This window comes from Solea senegalensis, linkage group LG11, assembly GCF_019176455.1.
Source record: "Solea senegalensis isolate Sse05_10M linkage group LG11, IFAPA_SoseM_1, whole genome shotgun sequence".
Taxonomy (NCBI): Eukaryota; Metazoa; Chordata; class Actinopteri; order Pleuronectiformes; family Soleidae; genus Solea; species Solea senegalensis.
This window is the reverse complement of record NC_058031.1, coordinates 11,144,930-11,163,184: the sequence shown is the minus strand read 5'-3', so window position 1 is coordinate 11,163,184 and position 18,255 is coordinate 11,144,930. Positions and strand designations below refer to the sequence as shown.

The window sequence follows — 18,255 nt, the reverse complement described above, 5'->3', positions numbered from 1 at the left end:
GCGAGCTCACTGAGCAGCGCTGTCACGCCGAGTTGGGACTCCTGCGAGAGGAGAGAGGATGTCTACTATAGCTGACTGGTAGCTTTACTCACCCACTGCTCTCTGTGCCTCACACACCCATAGTCTCTCTCTCTCTCTCTCTCTCTCACTGTGGCTCCTTCCAATTCTCGCCACCAATCCCCAACATGAATAATATAACATGTCAGATCAATTTGTCGTGCTGATGACCAAGCCTTTACGAGCTGACCGTTCTTTATTCCTGTGCCTGCCAGCGAGCATAATGTTTGTATTTTCAATATTGATTATGATATAAAACCATGAATAGGCCACTCATAAGGGGATTTGTGTTTCTACACCCAGTAAGCGTCTCCCTCTAGGCTGGTACATGGCCTGCTACAGTGATATATGACCGAGAGATGCTGATTCGTCTTTATGTTGCCGGAGTGAGAGAGAGAGAGAGAGAGAGAGAGAGAAAGAGATCCTTTCCCACTCAGGTTTTCTGTTGTTTCTCTTTCCATTTGTCTGGCATCTCTCTCAGCTCCTTCGGGACCAGATGGTCTTTACTTCTCATACACACAGTCTGTCATTTTCTGTTGCACACGGCCAAGAAAAATCCCACTTACACCCAATTAAGACTAGCCTCTCCCCTACCAAATTAATTGCCTGTGTCAGTGTCTGTGTGTGAGTAATCAGTAGGGGCAGAGTTAGGATTTGCAGCTCAGCAAATAAAAAAGAAAAGAAATACTAAATAAATCAAGCGTATCGCGCTCTGGATTTTTTGATATAGCTATATGAGGCAGAAACTTCCAAGAGCTCTTTGAAATGCAGAGTCGGAATCGTGCTTACCTTAAATAGTATGAGGTATGGTTTACCCCAGCTTCACACTCTGGAGGCTCCAGTGTGAAGAGGCCCACCTGCTCCGTGTACACCTGTTCTGGAGGCAGCGTTTTCCTGCGGGAATCAGGTGAGGGAGGCATCAAAGGGATGAGACTAATCATGGTGGACCGAGAGCAAGACGCACTCCACCTGGACCTAAATGTTTCAGACTCGGAGGTCTGTCGGAGCATTTGAAGTGGAACAACAGGGCTTTAAAACATGTATGCTCGCTCCTCAAACCGTCTGACTCGTTCCAGTGCTCTTTCCTCACCACAGGAGAGTCACAACTCTGGTGTGACCCAGTTCGGATAACAAGGTGACGCCATGGCGTCCATGTCACTGCGCGCCCCGTGTGACACGAGTAAGTGTCAGCATCAAAGGCGCGCGCCTCTTCTGCGTGAGTGTGTTCTTGTTGCTCCGGTCCAGCTCCGCCTTTGAGGGGAAACCGTCTTTATCTTGTCAGAACTCCTGATGCGCTCTTTCACAGACAATTTACTGATGCTGAGTCTAGATTAGCTCTGTTTCATGGCTCCTGGGCCCTGGGCTCCCCTATCTCTCCATAAATGTCCAATTATCCAACTCCAGCCAGAGTGAAACCTTATCTGCTTCCTGTCAGTGACGGACTGAGTCTTGATATAATGTGGTATAGATACAGACACTCTTCAGTCGTCTTAGTCTTCCCTCTGTTTCATCTTGTACTATAAAAAAAACCCTTTTGTTTACCATCATCCTCTGCTTCCTCCTGTGTTTTCAGTAAATTAGCCCAGTTACATTGTGACACTGAGGTTTGGTAATTAGTGCTACAGTATAGCCACTGATTACACATGAATAATACCACACACGTCTCCTCATAGGTGATAATTATCCCTTAAAGCTAGTTCAGTATGTTTGGGGAGAAAAAAAATGTTAGCAATAACAGGCAACAAAAAGAAACCAACCCTCCCATTGGCCCTCGTTTAAAGTCCCGCCCCCAAAACACAGCAGCAGCTGTGTCTCAGTCCGGGTGCCAGCTCCTTCAGCGTGTGTTGCTGTTTCAGGCAAGTGTGCGTCATTATGTCATTGAGAAGGTTCAAAACACAAGTGCACAAAGGATTGTGGGTACTGCACTGTGAAATCTCAGTCCTTTGTAGCATTCGAGGCATCCTTGGGAGAGTCTGATGATGATGTAACATCCTTGAAATTCAGCAGTTCGCGGATCCTTCCTTGACTTTGAGAAATACCTCGTATTTGAAGGCTGAGTGCTTCATCGTGCCGTGACCTTTCTGTGCCATTTCGAAGGCTCCTACGCATGTGTCCTTCCCTCTCAGAGCACTGAAGGATCCGGCCGGTGGTGGCCACTGCATCCTGGACACGAATGTTATAAAAGGAGAGGTTTGTGGTCAGGCTGAGGAAGTCTCCAGGCTTCAACTCAACTAAGTGGCTTATGTTACACAAAACAACAACCGTGCTACCTTCCCGTGCTGTTAGGAAATCTGTAACACATGCCGCTGCAGCTCTGTTGCTAGGTGACAGGGGTCATAATTGCAAAATACACCATGACCACAGCACGTCAGCCTCCTCAATCTGAGCTGCCAACAGATGACACCCACCTTCATCAGCCACGCCGACCACTTCCTCTGAGCGAGGAGGTAAAGGTTCACTGTTGCTGAAGACATTTCCAAGTAGCACAGATATTGTTTGTAACCTAGTAGTATTAAGAAATACTTGTTTTTTACTACAGAAATATCAGACATTGTTCTGCATCTGGATGCATGGAGTGAAGCTACGGTCTGAGTACAGAGTTTTCACCAGGTACAGGGAGGAATAAGATTATTTATTTACTCTGCACATTTTTTTTATATACATATATTTATACACATATACATATATTTACATATACACTGTTCATGTATATGTAAAATAGTTGTACATCTTTCTTTTTGTGGGGGTTTGCACATTTGTATATAAGGAGCCATTTGTAACCGAGATGCAAATAGTAAGTCAGCTTGTGATCATTAGTTATTAAATAGTGGAGAAAGGGAAGGATTAAATCATCTTATTTATATTTGCTTTCTTCACTTTCTTCTTTGTCTTCCACAATTTTGAGTGTGTTTTGTTTTTTTTCTTATTGCAATTTTAGAGTTTTACTTCGACATTCACTGCGTAATAGTTTTAAACGTGAGTTTTGTTGCCACGGGTGTATTGACTGCTCTATATTCTCTATATGCAACTTAAGTATTGAGTTTGGTGTCAAACATAGATCCATCATAAACAGAAGGATCATCAAAAGCTGTGTCTGTGTTTAAGGTCAAGGTCAAATGTATTTATACAGCACATTGAAAAACAACTCCTGTTGCCCCAAAGTACTTTACATAAATAAAGTTAAAGGAAGCAAGAAAATACAATAAAAAATAGAATGATATAACCATTGAAAAGGAGGTCTAATCCCTAGTTCAGATACATTGTAAACATGTTCTGCTGGTGTTGTCTGTCGTGGACTGTCACTGCTCTTTCTCTGCCTTTTTCCTGTGACTGGTTCACTAACACGAGTGTAATACGAGTGTCTGCCACTCACGCTCTCGGAGCAGGTTGCTCGATTGTTTAGTGACAGAAGCCTTGTGGCTTGAAGGAGATGATTGTTCGTGTTTATTACAGCGAGAGAGAGACTCAAACACAGTGGGGGGGTTTATTTTTCCTCTTTTTCTTTTTTTTTTCCCCAAGCAGGCAACTTTATTTAAGATAAAATATGTTTTCAGAAACAATACAGAACCCAGCTTTAAAGGGAAATCCTGTGCTCGGCTGCTGAATCACTGGGTGTGTCAAAGGTATTCCTCATGTTGTGGGGACCGGAATCTGTTGACACAGTCACGCTATGGGGACCTGTCAACGTTAATAAGTTTGAAGGTGACGACATGATGTATGGTTAGGATGAGGTTAAGGTTAGCAGGCCATTAATGTAAGTCAATGTACTGTCCTCTGAAGTCATGGAAACCAGACTGTGTGTGTGTGTGTTTGTCTTCCTGTATTTGCTACCACTGACTATCAAAACCAGTAGTCCTCTTGGAGACCAAAACCTGGTCATAATGAGGCCGAACCACGTCTCTAAGAAACTGGTTATGTTACTGGTCAGGGGTTAGCTATTAGGTGGTTATGCCAAATGAATGGAAGTCAATGCAGTGTCCTCAGAAGACTAGCTACATGTTTTTGTGTGTGTGTGTGTGTGTTTTTCTCGGTCACCCAAGAAACAGAAACCGATGCCTGCTTTTCTGTGTGAATAAATCAGTTGAGGGTGAGGGGTGGGTGGTGTTAGGGTCACTGGTCATCACTTCTTATCTGTGGCTAACCAGAGCTACTCTGTGCCCTGTTGAGGCTGCACACATGTGTGCATGTGTGTGTGTGTGTGTGTGTGTCAAAGCTTTATTGCATTTTTAATCAGCGGAAGAGACCAGGCATCATTCTCATCACATTAGTGTCTCCTGGTATTTATTCCTCTTTCTCTCTCTCTCACCCCTTCTTCTACTCCTGGGGGGAGTCGAGTGGGTGGAGAGAAAACGTTTGAAATTTGCTCACTTGACAGTCATTAGAGATATGGATTCTGACAGTACACAATTAGCTCAGTCACCTCCTTTATCTTCACTCATCTTCAGCTGGGGCATTTAGTATGTGTTGCCTCTACTCTAATTACGGTTGCACCCCTCGCGCCGTCTCTTCCCCTCTTGTCGCTCCCACGTCCAAATTCTTATTCCATATTTCTCCCACTTAGTAATTATTTGAAAAATGATATATATCTGACTTCATGGATTTAATTGACTGTTGTGTTATTAAGCAGGCAGAGAGGGAGAGAGAAGAGGAATGAGCTCCACAAGTCGCAGCTGAGTAGGTGCACTAATCTCCCAGCTTTCCCCCCAATTTCCCCTCGTCAGAAAAACGCATTCATGGAGAAAAAGAGCACCGAATGCCGGCATATACATCTCGGGAATATGTTATATTTGCTGTGCATTAGCTGCATGAAGACGCAAGTCAGAAGCTCAGAAGCTTGTATGGAATACGGAAGAATACGAATTTTCAGCTCAAGTTCACGGCGTAAACAAAAGCCAGCAGCGTTTAAAGCGAGGCAGATCATATGAAGCTTTAACGGGAGTTGACAGAGATAAGTGGTGGCTGGTTGTGAAATTTAACTCACGAGCTAAGCCCTTTCGAGGAGCGTGACATAAACAATGCATTTCCACCGCCCACACAGTTCACTGTTATTTCAAAGAAAAGTAAATCCCACAGAGCAACAAATGCAAAAAAAAAAAAAAGAGGAAATGAAAAGTAGAAGAGGTGTGATAGAAATCCACATCAAACCAAGATGAAGTGACAGCAAGAAGCTACAAGCTACAGAAAATAAATCACGTTCCACTCTTTTTCTTTGCTTGCCTGCGACTTGATTAATGTCTGTTGTTATAATGTCACTGACTGATACCAATTCACACTCATAAATAGATCAAATGTGCGACGGTAGCTCAGTTGTAGAGCGAGTTGCCTTTCGACTTGAAGGTTGTGGGTTTGATTCCCGGCCATGGGCAAGTATACTATCCTTAGTATGAGTGATAGGAGATGTGCTGCACATGTGTGAGTGAATGGCAAACCTGTAGTGTATAGCAGCTTTGGAAAATTGCTATATAAATACACACCATTTATAACATGAGGTTGTCCACACGTGCACCATTTTGTGCCGCTAATCCTTTGGGGTTTGCAGGTGAAGCCACAGCTGTCACTGGGTGAGTGGAAGGAACAGCCTGGACAGGTCACACTGGCTTATCACAGGAAAAAAAAAAAACAACATGAGCAAAAGAAAATCCATTCACTCCACCAGTCAATTTCTAAAATCCAGGCTTGCCAGTGAAGATGACGGCACTCTCAGCTGTGGAACTCAAAGGAAAACCTACTATGATCATTTATGATTTCATTATGTTACATTTTATGCTGCCATGTTTTAGCTACATTTATATTTATATTGTAAAGCACCTTGCACATGTTTTGAAAGATGCTTTTTATTTTATAGCACATTACTTCTTTTTTGTGTCTGATACCGATAACACAAACTCAAGTATCTAAGGATACAGATATCACAAACTCAAATATCTAAGGCTACAGATATCGCAAACTCAAGTATCTAAGGATACAGATATCACAAACTCAAATATCTAAGGATACAGTATCACAAACTCAAGTATCTAAGGATACAGATATCACAAACTCAAGTATCTAAGGATACAGATATCACAAACTCAAGGATACAGATATCACAAACTCAAGTATCTAAGGATACAGATATCACAAACTCAAGTATCTAAGGATACAGATATCACAAACTCAAATATCTAAGGATACAGATATCACAAACTCAAATATCTAAGGATACAGATATCACAAACTCAAATATCTAAGGATACAGATATCCTATCTAAGGATACAGATATCACAAACTCAAATATCTAAGGATACAGATATCACAAACTCAAGTATCTAAGGATACAGATATCACAAACTCAAATATCTAAGGATACAGATATCACAAACTCAAATATCTAAGGATACAGGTATCACAAACTCAAGTATCTAAGGATACAGATATCACAAACTCAAGTATCTAAGGATACAGATATCACAAACTCAAATATCTAAGGATACAGATATCACAAACTCAAGTATCTAAGGATACAGATATCACAAACTCAAGTATCTAATCGTACAGATATCAGCCCGATGCAGTCATTTTAGACCTTCTAAACTATGAAGCTGTTAACAACACATTTGCCACCTCCATGGCAAAAGTAACAACAAGTAGTGTGAGCACAAACAAGTAAACAAAGAAAAAATTTGGGTTTTTTTCAAAATGAGGGATTTCCTATTTTTTCCCCCAAAAGTATGCAAGATTAAGTTTTGAAGAAGCCACTGCATGCAGTCACAATATTGTGGGTTGTTTGATCTCTGTGAATGGCACATTCCAGTGCTTTTGTTTTTTGTTCAGCCAATCAGCTGCTCCTCATAGGAAACACATGGCTACTTAATATACAGCTGCTGCTTGGAGACTCCTCACTGTTACTGCTGCTTCAGTTTTCACCATTGAATGAAGATGGACGAGGAAAAACACATTACAGAAGAACTAAATCGTGGCTGTTACAGTCTGGTCATGCCGACGCCAATCTCACTTCTGCTATGCTAGCGGACTTTATGCTAACGTCTTAGCATTTAAGCTAACGGACTTTCTCCTTCTTCTTGTGGGGTGAGTTTTCATTAACGTTCTACGTTAAATTAGTGTTCATTCAAAGTCACATACAGGGATTAACACATGTGTTTTCATGCTGGACGCTGTCTTTTGACAATTCACTGTGTATTTCAGAACGTTATGTGGCTACATTGTTATTAGCTAGCTCAGTATGGTTGTTTTAAACTGCAAATGTTAGCACATCTGATCTTGTGTTAATCGGGTGATCGTTTTAAAAACTGAATTATAAACTGTTATGGGAGTATGTGAACATCTGCTATTATTATGAATAACAAACCAACCTGATGTGCTTGAATAATGTGTGAATGACACAGCTTTGTGTGTGAAGTGTTGACTGTGATGCTAATGATTAAGCAACTCTCTGAGCACATTATCATTCAACTCAGTCAGTAACAGACTGAACCAGCCACACCAACACAGAGCCACTTAAATGTATTTTATTTGATATTAGATATGTGTATCTATCTTCTAACTCTTAAGTATATTACCTTAATTATTTTTCATTGGGGTCCCTAGACCTGTTATTGATAAATGCTGTTCAAACTACTACAATAGTTGATCAGGGCTCTTGTTTTGAAGTCAGTTCAGAGTGAGACTTGTTCTTGGTTTTTCTATGGCTGGTCACATTTGTGCTGAGCCATTTCAAAGACATTTTAACTGTGTTACAGACTGATTTGCATAGTGACCCAGTGATTTTCTGTCTGATCTGATCCATTGATTTTGACCAGTATTGGACCGATACCAATTCTATGTATCATATCTGGATGATATTTGGATATTTGGAAAGAAAAGGAACTCATATTTATTGTCATTATACAATTCAAATATTGCACAATAACATTTACATGTCAGATGGAGGGTTGATCGGAGCCACTGCGACCTGACCGGATGTGTTTAACATTCTCACATGTTTTGTGGGAAGAAGCTGTTTTACCTGGAGAAAGTTTACACCAAACAAAGCCCCTGATCAAACCAGCATGAATCTCCTTGCTTTAAGGTGTCAGTGATAACTACTGCTCCACCGCGCAGCCCCAAGAAGACCAATTAAAACATTTTGAGCCACAACAAAGCAAAAGCGGCATTATTAACTTTGAAGCAACGCAAACAATCAACACAAAAAAAATCCCTCTAATGAGCCTTAACTTTCCCTGTCAACAAAAAGAAAAATAAAGAAATGACTAACTTGTGGCAAACTCAGTGGTTTTCAAACTATTTATACCAAGTAGTACCTGGGAAAATATCAAAGTAACACCGTTATCATCAACGCTAACATACAGTGGTGTAAAATGTCAGATTTATTCACAATAAGATCATTTGCTCTCTCATCCTCACATTTACTTCACACACTTGTATAGTGAAATAATTATATAATTATTATTATTATTATTTGTTTCATTTTCTGTGCACTGCTGTCAAAATTCCTCAGCTCCACTCCGGTCACATACCCTGGTATATCCAGTAGAACAGTATTTCTGATTTTCCTCCAAGTACCACCAGAGGAAGCTCACCTACGACTGGTGATACACGTACCACAGTTTGAGAACCATGGTTTTAAAAGAATGGCTGAAAACAAAAGGACTCTTGACTCCCTCTCTTTGCCACTGCTGCCGCTGCACATACAGTGATTAACACATATACACACTGGAGAGCTCCATTTTCTGGCCCAACTGGAGCGACATACATACACTGACAAAAAGTCACAGACACCACCAATTAATCGATATACATCTGCAGCATCAGATGGGTTCAAACACAGAGACTGCATATGCAGGGGTTTCTTTTTTCATAATGGGAACACTTGGGTAGAGACATGTGACCACTGCGGCCTGAGGCAGTCCTAGCTTCACATTAAAGACACATTATGTGAGACATTAGGTGTATTAAGCCATAAAATGACCATATCATGTCATCAGAGATTAAGGAAATGTGTTAAATTGAAATGCTGGCAGCACTAATAACAATGTTTATTCACAGTTGGTTTGATAATTAGTTAATTTGCGACCGGCAAACTTTGTTTATTTTTTTCACTTCCTAATTTAGCCTTTCGACAGCCCGGTTGCTCAGAGAGTAAGTCAGACACAGTGAGCGTCAGCTGTTTGCAGAAATGCTCTACGTTCCGAACGTCACTGCACCTCTCAAAAATGACCTGACCACAGAAGAAAAACAAGCATTGGAGACGCAGTGGAAAAATGTGACAGGCTTTTATGTAGAAATGAAAAGACAGATAGAAGGTGGATCATTTAACGTGCACATGTTTGTTTACTTCCAGTGATGACTGACCCAGTACAGGATGAAGGACTGAAAGAAGTCATTGGCGTAGCGTCGGGAGATACCTCTTATAATCTGCCCTCGAGAGGAACCGTCGTGTCAAAGGATACACACTTTCACAGGAGACCACTGGACTTCTGGGAACGACAACAGCTACTTGGGCGTCACAGAGCATTTCATTGAAGAAGACTGGACTAACCCAGTCATTTGCACTAACTGTGAGTAAAACATCGGAGCGACACTATGCCGAGGCATGTGCTAACCATTTTCTGGATGTTGCAAAGAAATGAAAAAATCAAGGAAAAATGAAGCACACTTGGCATTTTATGTCTAAGTATCCAGTCAGGCCTAACATTTCACTATTTGCACTCAATGTTAATTTGTTCATTTTAATTCATAAAATGTGATTCATCTTGATGGATAATTATGCACATTGAGCGCGAGCACTTTGTTGTGAAGCCAAACCTTTCAAAAAAAAAACACATGCAGCTGTTATAGCCACATGCATGTGTTGAAAGATATGCAAGTTCAGAAAAAACATCAAGTGGACTGATTATTTATGTGCACTGCATTTTTCTATCCTCGTGTTCACATGAAAATAATAGTATATTTGGGAAATATTGATTGCAGTCTTGGCTATTGAGGTTTGGGTGTGGATTTTCCCCGACAGTTTGGGAAGTCGAGCCTGAGATGTTTGCGTCACTCCCAGTTTCCGACTTCCCGCGTTGTGTTGTAAACAGAACGTTGCAGAGGCCCAGCTTCACGCTGAGGAGAGGCAGATTATACAACACAAAACTTATGACCACGGCTGACAGCACATGAAGATAGAATTGTTTTACTGTGGGCATTGCACAGGAAGTATACAGTCAAATGATTATGAATCAATTCAAAGCGTGAATTATAGTCTCACCTCGAAAACTACAGCGCTGAATATTCTCCGTCTCATTTTTCAGTCGACGGTGGAGTGCGGCGCACTCTCCATTTGATTAAACTCTACCCAAAGGCTGCATCAATTATGTATCGTCACAATGGAGTTAATGGACTGCAATAACAGCTGAAGATGACTTGACTAAATTTCCACATGACATGGCCTGAAAAAAAATCTCACTTCAGTATAATGTAACCCTCCCAAACAGCTTGTCTGAAATGATAAAAGCTTTGCGTCCGCCGCTGCCACATTAAAATAAAACCATGTTGTCTTTTGTTAATTCTGCTGTTAATCTGTAAACACGATGCCCGCCGACGTATCTACCTTCTTCAGGACGTTGAAATGTCATCCACGTCAGAACTGTGTGTACATACGCTCCCTGCCGCGCACGTTATAAATGCATCTGTGCGAGGTTTGTGCGTGTGCTGAATGCACATGTGCGCAAATGTCTCTGCTCAGCTTGCAGCACATCGACTCGATCCAACATCGACTTTGTGATCCAACTTCTGTAATTCCCGTCTCTGGGGTCTCAGTCCCATGAGTGGACGCGAACAGAGAACAGAAGGGGCTTGAGCTATGGAGACGCTGACCCATCTGGTCACCGGGCCAGCAGGGAGCACGCACGATGCTGAGACCAAAGCCTCTGCACAAACATCTTGTGCTAACATGAAGCTGGCACAGCACACAAAACCCGCAAAGAGATAGAAATGGTGTAGCGTAAACCACATACTGAGCGACCTTCATGTTTTATTTTCTTGTTTGTTGTCTGAACTGCAAGTAATGACAGAGGGCAAAGAGTTTCCAGAATAGCTCAAACCACACAGAGGAGTGCTGCGCGTGGTGCGTGGAGTGACAGTGATCCTGCTGCTGCCTTGTATATAATTTAGAGCAGAAACAACATGTTGATTCAGCTGTGATCTTTGTCAGTATGGAGGCAGTCGGTTCAGCGTGACATTACGACGCGGGAAGGTTCTAACCTGACCTCAGAGCTGGTGTTTCTCCTCCTCCACGCTTCACTGCACAGCCACGTAAATGTTTCTAATAACCTCTCACATAGCAAGTCTCTGCCACCGCCCTTTGACGCCCGCAGCGAGCCCCAGCCTCCGCTGCTGCTCACACCATCAATGCCGTGGTGCATGCAGCCGGTGCGAAGCAGCAGCTGTCGTGTTTTTTCCCCCCAGTTGGATACGAACCCCACCTCCTTCCCAAACTTCTCAGCTTTTTCACGCCTCTGAAAATCCACAGCATGAACGTAAATCTTCCCTCCATCAATCACTGGAGATGAGGATTTCTATGCTGACTGTGGACTGGATACAATTTATGAGGTTCGAGGCAAAATTCAATTAGGCCACACCTTCTAACGCTGAATTATCGCGACTGAATTATAGCAGCTATTCTAACTTATCTCCAATTATGAGTGTGACTCGTGGAAAGTAGACCCATATTGTTTATTATTAACACAAACGGACAGTGGTTGACTTGTGTGCTAATGCACTGTAATAAACTGTGATTAAAAGAAATGACCCTTGATTGGTTCAACATATTATAAACCTTTTCTCTCCTCTCATAAAGCAAATACTGAACACTTAAGATGATGACATGTCTGAAAAGGAAAAGGAGTAGGAAGAAGTATAAATGTCTCTAATCCTCACCCCTTCTTTCCACTAATTCTCATTTTTAATCTCTTGGTCAACTACTTTAACTAGAAAATAGCACAATAGCAACGTTAAAATGCATAAAATGAACTAAAGTAATTAATACTAATAAATCATTAATACGGTGGTTAAACAGGAAAATACCCTTATTAAAGATTCATGAACGCTTCATATTAAGGTTAATACTTTATTAATCATTATTGTCCTGTTGAATGCCCATATAAATAACTGATAAATAGTTCATAATGAGGTTGTTACTGCTATAAATCTTTAATAAGATGATGTAACACAGTAAGTAAAAAGGTTAACAGTGATTTTCTTTTTATGCCTAATAACCTTATAACGATGTAGAGACCAGCTGTATTATTGTTATCACTCAATGAATTTGTCATTACTCATATACGTCAGCACCTGTAGTGGTAATTATTTACCAGTCAATGGTTTGGGTGAATGAATGAATGAATGAATGAATGAATGAATGAACGGTAAATGGTCTGTATCTGAATAGTCAAAGCTGCTTTCACTACAGATTTGCCATTCACCCATTCACAACCATTCCCTCAGCACATCACTGTGCAGCTCATGTTCTATCACACCTCTGTCATACACATTCACATGCTGCCAACTAAGCTGTCAGGAGCAATGTGGCGTTTAAGGGGAATTCCGGTACTTGTTGTTTTGTGGGTGTGTACGTGAATAGTACTTCAATGATTGCGGTGTAATCGTACGTGGCAACCACCATTCTGAGTTCCCTCCATCTCTCCAGTGCTGTTTTTTGCCAATAAATAACTTGAATTTTTATTGTGCGAATCTGGCAACATTGCCAAGGATGTAGGTTTCAAGACTGGTGACCAGTGACGTTCGTTCATGACAAATAAAATACTAACAATGATAAAAGAAAATCAATTTATCCACCTGACTGTTCTATAAATCAGTTTTCTGTATGTTTCAACATTTCTATGCTCAAAATCGCTGAATTTACGCGTTTCCTGTTCAAATACACGGGAGAGCGGTGAGGTGAGGCAGCGATGAGCTGTGCCTCAGGCTGTGCCGCACACACTGACTGAAGCAGGCAGTTGGCGCATGCCCATTGCTGCCTCTCTGTATATCGCCAATATCAGAGGCGGTTCTAGAGTCTCTTGTAGCCCTCGGCAAAAATTCACTGGGGGCTCCTCCAACCAGTGTTCACCCTTATGTGATAAATAATCTGACACTCAAAAATGTGAAATGTAAAACATTAGTATCGTCTCAAAATAAGAATATAAACATTGACAATATGTAATTAAAAATTGTCTTGCTTTCTTTTCTCCTTTTCCTCTTTTTTCTTCTTTCTTTATCCGGACATTATTAGAGCCCACCACTGTCATTGTAAACTCTCCACATTGTCAATGCTGTAGTGATTCAAAGTCAGCACTCAGGGGCCCCCTTTTGGCCTGGGGCCCAAAGCATTTGCCTGCCTTGCCTGTTGGCAAGCAGCGCCTCGGGCCCATATACATGTTTGATTATACTCTCTCTCTATACATATATATATATATACTGTATATATACATATATGTGTGTGTATACATATATATATATATATATATATATATATACATATACACATATATATGTATGTATGTGTGTGTGTGTATGTATGTATATGTATATATATATATATATATATATATATGTGTACGTGTGTGTGACCTATTTAGTCTTTCTGTTCTTTCACATAAATGCGCAGTGAAATGCACAGGGTGAGGCAGAAAGTACCATGCCGCACTGATAGGGGGCAGTGCTGAGCCCCATAGGTACAATGCGTAAGTTAGCCTCTGATTCACCAGCTTCCGAATCGGCACTTTAGGGGAAATTTAAGGGGAAATTAACTTAATGTTTGTCCCCTGATTGTTTGACACATTCTATACATTTTAGGTAAGACATTTAGGTAACTTTTGCCGCACAGCCACTATTGTATTTGTGAAAATGCTAAAGAGGAGATTTATCCATTTTTGTTTCATAGTTTATTGTTTTTAGACCTCATTATAAACCGGGTCCAGATCAAAAACCAGTGTGTCTAGCCTTCTCAAACCCGTGATTGCATCACTAGCGTGTGTCGCGGCTGCTGTCCGAGGTGATCTACTGGACCAATTAGGAAACTGTTTGTAAGTACTATTCAAATACACACTCACATTTATAAACACAGGGCCCAGGTAGAAAAACACCCATTACCCTTTAAGTGTCTTGCCCAAGGAGCTGGGAATCGAGCCCAGAACCTTCAAGTTGAAAGATGCCTCACTTTACCACTGAGCTAACATCACACCAGCTGAACTGAGAGAGGGTGAAGCCGGGGAAAGTCCTACATTTATTTGACCACTTTGACATCTCTGTTGTATTGAGTTGCTGCCTTAACCTCATCAAAGTATTTTTTATTTTTTTCAACAGTAAATAAATCTACATAAGCGGTGACACTTTGACAGCCGACGCATCAGGCGAGGTATAGTTTTCCTTCTCTCAGTCTCTCAGTGATTAAGTTTGTTGTGGAAAGTCGCCCACAAAAGGATTTAAAAATGGTTCATAATTAACACTCAATAAATACTTGACAAGATGCTGCAACATGTTCGATAAAACAGGCAACACTAGTGTGTTTCTTACCATATACACTTTTTATGGATTTATAAATTATTCAAAATTGTGTTTTTAATTAGTCCGAATGTACAAACATGTTTGTGTTAGTGTGTTTGTGTGTGTGTGTGTAGATCAAAGCTCTACTCATACTTTTGTAATATGACACCATATAATTAAACCATTAGAGAATGGAAATCATGTGATGATCAGTGTTAATATTGTGGAGGAAGCTGTGGAAGAAATATGTGAATATATGTGTATATATTTTTATATATAAATATAAATAAATATATATATTTATATGAATACATTGTGATTATTGTAACAATGACACATGTCAGGTCATAGATATCGGTAATATCTATGAGTTTCCTCTTATAAAAGCAACTACATTGATTTTACATAGTTATTTACTTTACTTCAGATGTTTCTTTCACCATAGAAACACATCCATCGTCGCACTACCAGACCTGAAAGGCATCATTACCCCTGATGAAAATGTCCTGACCAGAGAGGAAAAACAAGGACTTGCAGTGGAGATGTATTTGTAAATTACTGCAAGCGTGTAAAGGGCAGTAAAAAAAACAGATGGAGAGATCATTTGGTTTCTGCATGTTGCTGACACGGGACAGGTTTAATGTTGATAAAAATAAAATCAACTCGATGCAGCAGCTTCACAGGTGCATGTGCAGTTATTAGTGTAGCCCCTTGTGTTCGTCTTGAGGAAACTCTCTGGTCACCCACGAGGCTCTTGAGGTACATCTATATCTCCATCTATATCTCCATCCGTCCAACTCCTACCGCTTTATCCTCCACATGAGGGTCGCTCCTCGCTGCCGACGTAGGGCAAAGATGCAGGGGAACACGCTGGACAGGTCACCAGTCCATCACAGGGCCACTTAGACACAAACAACATCCACTCTCACACTCACACCTACGGTCAATTTAGAGCGTTCAATTTGTATGGATTGTATGGATTAATATATATAATAGATAAATAGATAGACCTGCTGTTTCACACATATTTAACAGCAAAGCCATAACAAAACAGCAGCTTTAATAAGAGTATTTAACCACCCTCAGCATAACTTCACAGTCACTGTTTCATTTATAATCACATTAGCAAATTCATACATTTAAGGCTTCGGCAGTGTTGTTTACTTTGATATTTTCCAGCGTGAGACCAGGATGCCTCTGCATATTTATGACAGGAGAGAAGCTCCTGAAATACGCCGCATCTGCTCGCTCTGCATCTGGAGACGAGGACCCCACATTCACAGTAAAGCGCTCCTTCTTATCGTTTATAAATAGTACGAGTGATGAGTCGAAGGCAGTGACAGGATGTTACCTAACTGTGGCGACTTGTACTCTGCTTATAAGAGACATGATGGTCTCATGTAAAAGGTTATTCATCAGCAGCTCAGCCATGGTGTGATACTACTGCCATCTACTGATACTGCACTGATAAATGTTTGTTATGAAAGCGTTTTTGTTTTTATATATTTGACCAACATGCCTCAAAGAAATGATTTACCACCAACATTTTCTGAAAACATAACATGTTTGACCACTACTGAAGTGCACTTGTGAATGGAGTTTTCTCTTCACAGCTCAGGGAAAACCACGCTCAGCGTGTCAGCACGGAGGAGCATTCACAAGTTACTTCATTCTTTCACCAGAGGGAGCTGTAGAGCTGCAGCCGGAGGTGAGGTGAAGGCTTCTCTTCTTCATTGTCCTTCACTGCTGCAAGGAAATACACACACACACACACATTCTTACTAAGGACATTCATACTATAAACCTTATAAAGTCCATGCTAAGCAAAGCATCTTGAGATCGTAATTCATATACAACAACTTCCTTTTTTACTACTAATAAGCAATAATTCTAAAGGTTATTGAGGGAAAACTCTTAGTAATGGCTTACTGGTTGTATAATAAGACCATGCAGAATAAGGCATTAACAAGTACTTAATAATGACTAATTAAGAGCCAATATGTTACTAATTTGCATGCTAATAAGCAAGTAATTAATGGTGAATATGTGTTCCCTAATCTAAAGTGTTACCAAAGTGTGTGATCATTGAAACTTTGTACACAGGTCAACACATTCAAATGCATCCAAATAAAAATCATTGTGTTTACTATGAACCATGATGATGACCATGATGTCACAGATGAAGCATCAATGTCAGGGTCCAGCGCAGGACGAGTACTATTACTATTAACATTATTATTATTATTATTATTATTATTATTATTATCCTCATCCATCCTTCATCTACAGCGTGTCCTTTTCTTAGAGTCACATGAGGAGCTGGAATCCATCCCAGATGGCGATGGGACGAGAGGCGTGTCACACCCTGGATGAAATGTTCAAGATGATTATTGTTATTAATGATATCATTCTTGAAATACACCTGTTCCACAACTGTTCCTGGTCTCTATCTCTCCTCTATCTTCTTCTCCCCTTCCCATTCTTATTTTCACCCGCCTCCTTCACTAACCTCCTTCACTAACCCTCCTCTCTCTCTCTCCGCTCATTGTCTCTCCATAATAATTGTAAGGTCTTAATGTAAAGTGCCTTGAGATAATGTATGTTCTGAATTGGTGCTATCCAAAATAAGATTGAAGTGATCTAATGTTCAGTGATAGCGACAGAAAAACAAAGAGAAACAATTCTCTATAGAATATAGAAATATAGAATAAATATGTGACTATAGTGGCAAGAGGTTTTGTTCACGTTCAGCCACTGAATCAAACAATACAACAGGAACAGGTGTTTCCTTCAGACGCAACAAGATTGTGACTGATGAGCTTTATTCACCAACTGTTCTAAAGAAGAAATGTCCTATTTAAAACCCACTCATGCAGCTTTTATGATTCTAACGTTTACCAATGTTGTGTATCTGGGATTCGCTCTTAGGCAGCAGAATCTTTGCACACACACACACACACACACACTTGAGTGTGTGTGAGCAGTATAATGTCACAGTACATTAATTTCCATAATGTTCTATCATTTGTGCAGATTTTGATATTATTCTTTTTTATTTATAATTTATATTTATAAAAGGTAACTGTCATAAGCCGGATGTAGTTTTCTTATAAAAAATCCCTTAGATATTGATGATCACAGACAGAACATGATGTTGATTGACCAACTTTTTAAGGAGGGCAAACTACCATGACCAAATCATGATCAACATTATTAATCATGCTCTTTTAGTAGCTGCTCAACGTCATAACAACATACTTGAGTAATCAATCACCGAACACCTGGAGTGTCACAGTCATGAACAGTCGAGCACCGAGTGCTCGATCATATACACCACAATTAACAGTGAGTGATGGGGATTGGATACCTTGCTCAGGGGTATCCCAGCCCTTCAGGCAACCCTCTTGTCTCAAGAGCCTTTCCACCTGGCCATGGGCTGCCCATCTGTAACACCTAATATTATTTTGAATTGGTAAATGAATCATTTCCACAAAATGTTTGGTAAATGAATTAAAAGTTCATTATATGCACGTTATTTAAAGCATACGCAAAAACATCTTGAGAAAAAGGTTGGATAGGGGACCCAAAAAAAGTCTCCAGTGACCCATCTGTGGGTCCCAGCCCAGTCTTTGAGAATGACTGATTTAGATGAACATCTTGTTGCAAAACCT

The 18,255-nt window shown here is 40.5% G+C and overlaps 1 long non-coding RNA gene across 2 annotated transcripts; it reads left to right on the top strand.

The window, feature by feature from the left end:
• The first annotated feature begins 6,912 nt into the window (after positions 1–6,912).
• LOC122776727 lies at positions 6,913–17,022 on the top strand. 2 transcript variants are annotated; one of them, XR_006361254.1, is made up of 5 exons: positions 6,913–7,126; positions 9,399–9,615; positions 14,405–14,456; positions 16,198–16,292; positions 16,890–17,022. It is a non-coding gene; the product is annotated as an uncharacterized LOC122776727 (long non-coding RNA). The 2 variants fall into 2 exon arrangements; XR_006361255.1 differs by having other exon boundaries at positions 16,874–17,022.
• Positions 17,023–18,255: the final 1,233 nt, after the last annotated feature.